We start from the raw sequence: 2,500 nt of genomic DNA, 5'->3' as shown, positions 1-2,500 counted from the left end.
AACAAAAAATACCTCTCTAACCAACGAAATATATTTAGCTGAAGTTAGCGATGCAGATGAAGTTTAGCCTAGGCTACCTGTTGTGGAGAAATATGGCCAGCTCTGCGTCAGACTTGATATTCTTCGCTTGACGAAGACGTCACCATCTCAGGAAGCTCCTCCGATGTCCACTTAATTTGTTTCTTGTTTTAATTTTGGAAATTTGCCTGCCTGTCGTAGGCTTTCATGACTACAACTGACAGCTGTTGACAGTTGGCCTTTGCTAATTTGGCAACCCAAATAGGAGGACGTGCTAGCCCATTATTAATAGCGCTATTCTAGAATTAATCGTTCAAAACGTAAACGAAAATTCCAAGAGATTCCGCCCCGTAACTCATTTTTTTCATGGGTTTTACGGGGTTTTACGGGTTAGAGTAATGTTGTCAAATAAGCCATTACTTCAATTCATCGTGTTTTCTTATTCTCTGACAACATATGGTGATCATTTTTGGAATGGTTACAGTTTATTTTCCATTATTTCCTACATACTGGACCTTTAATTCGGATCAATCTGATTGAAATGGACTCAGCTCTGTGTTAGATCAACACTTGACTCTGCCTTTGTCACGTAACTCATAAACACACACACACACACACACACACACACACACATTCAAGCCTCAATGCAGAGGAGACCTTAGGTAGGAATTAATGCTACATCAATCAATGCTATGCTACATCAATCAGTATTATAATTTGAGGTGTTTGTAGCCGGGGTGAACCCAGACAAACCTGTTAGCAAGTTTGAATTTTCACTGCAGGTTGGTCTGGAAAAGAGCCCGTTGACGTTTGTTTTCGAATCACCAAAAACCCAGGAACATGTATTGTCTTTGGAATTGAGTCAACAACTACATTTAAAACCTTTGTCTACAAAAAATATGTGAAATTCAATGTACCAGTTTAAGTGTCATTTCACTGACAGACCTGCTGATTCATATTTGTCATCAGGTTGGTCTGGGTTCACCCAGGCTAAGGTGTTTGCTGTTGTTTGCTCATTGGCACAGAAATGACCTGCATTATTGCCTTTGCTGAGTTCTCTTCTACACCATTGACTAACCCAGCCAATGTCACAAAGCTGTTTTGGCAGATCTGATGTCCAGCCATTAACAGTGGTTATGGGAGTTTGTGCTGAGGGATTTGACAGTGTCCTGTTATTGTTATTATGAGTCATAGATGTGACAGTTCATAAATGTCTGACGCTGGGGCAGCCTGGGAGCATGTGATGTAAGCTCTTGTGGTGTCCTTAAATTAGAACACTGTTGTGGCTGACCACACAACACAGCAGTAAATCAGTAGACTGACATCAGCTGCCATTATGGCTGAGAACAGGACACAGAATCGGCCATGAGGTGATTGTGTGTGGTAATGTGGGAGGGTGTAGGTGTGCAGCTTTAGCAGTGTCTGGAATTATATGCAGACGACGTGTTAAGTGGGCCTGTTTATCTGCCTACTGTGGCACCTGGGGACAGCTGTGTGTTGTTGGGGCTGTTGCATGTTGTTGGGGTAGTTGTGTGTTGTTGGTGCAGTTGTATGTTGTTGGGGCAGTTGTGTGTTGTTGGGGCATTTGTGTGTTGTTGGGGCAGTAGTGTGTTGTGGGGGTGGTTGTGTGTTTTTGGGGGCAGTTGTGTTGTTGGGGCAGTTTTGTGCTGTTGAGAGAGTTGTGTGTTGTTGGGGCAGTTGTGTGTTGTAGGGACAGTTGTGTGTTGTTGGGGCAGTTTGGTGCTGTTGGGGCAGTTGTGTGTTGTTGGGGCAGTAGTGTGTTCACTGACGTGGCAGATTCTCTACCCCATGTCCTTTCAGCATGTCAATCATAGCCCTGATTGGTAGTCTGGTCAGAGGGGTGTGTCTATGAGAGCCCTGATTGGCTGGCTGGTCTGATGGGCATGTCTATGATTGGCTTGATTGGCAGGCTGGTCTGCTGCTGACCACATGCTGGCATGATCAAAGGCAGCCTCTGGTTGCCAGGGCAACGCGACCGCCTCTAATGACTCTACCAGGAAGAGGGCAGAGGTCTCTGACTTTACAGATATAGCACACATGTGCACATACACACACATCCAGGCATACACACACACACACACACACACACACACACACACACACACACACACACACACACACACACACACACACACACACAAATGATCATTCACACAGACACCTCAACACAAATGCACTCTCTCTCTATCCATCTCTCTCTCTCTCTCCCCCTCTCCCTCTCTCTCTCTCTCTCTCTAACACACACACACACACACACACACACACACACACACACACACACACACACACACAACCATTCCTTAACACACATACACTCACACACGCACATACCTAACAAAAGGTGTTAGGTGTTTACATGCTCTAGAGAAGGAGGACCCCCCCCCCCCCACGCACACACACACCCTTACACACACACACACACACACACAGTGCAGAGAGACAGGTGCTTGTTAATGTGAGT

General features: G+C 45.3%; 1 protein-coding gene across 3 annotated transcripts in view; it reads left to right on the top strand.

Annotated features, from left to right (window-relative positions):
* Window positions 1–2,500, top strand: part of cped1 (cadherin-like and PC-esterase domain containing 1) — a 170,775-nt gene that overhangs the window by 74,031 nt on the left and 94,244 nt on the right. The window lies entirely within an intron of this gene.

This window comes from Alosa pseudoharengus, unplaced genomic scaffold, assembly GCF_046254945.1.
Source record: "Alosa pseudoharengus isolate Yale_2024_CS ecotype anadromous, Long Island Sound unplaced genomic scaffold, YU_APseudo_1.1 YU_APseudo_1.1_scf_20, whole genome shotgun sequence".
Taxonomy (NCBI): Eukaryota; Metazoa; Chordata; class Actinopteri; order Clupeiformes; family Clupeidae; genus Alosa; species Alosa pseudoharengus.
This window is presented reverse-complemented; position numbering and strand designations above follow the sequence as displayed.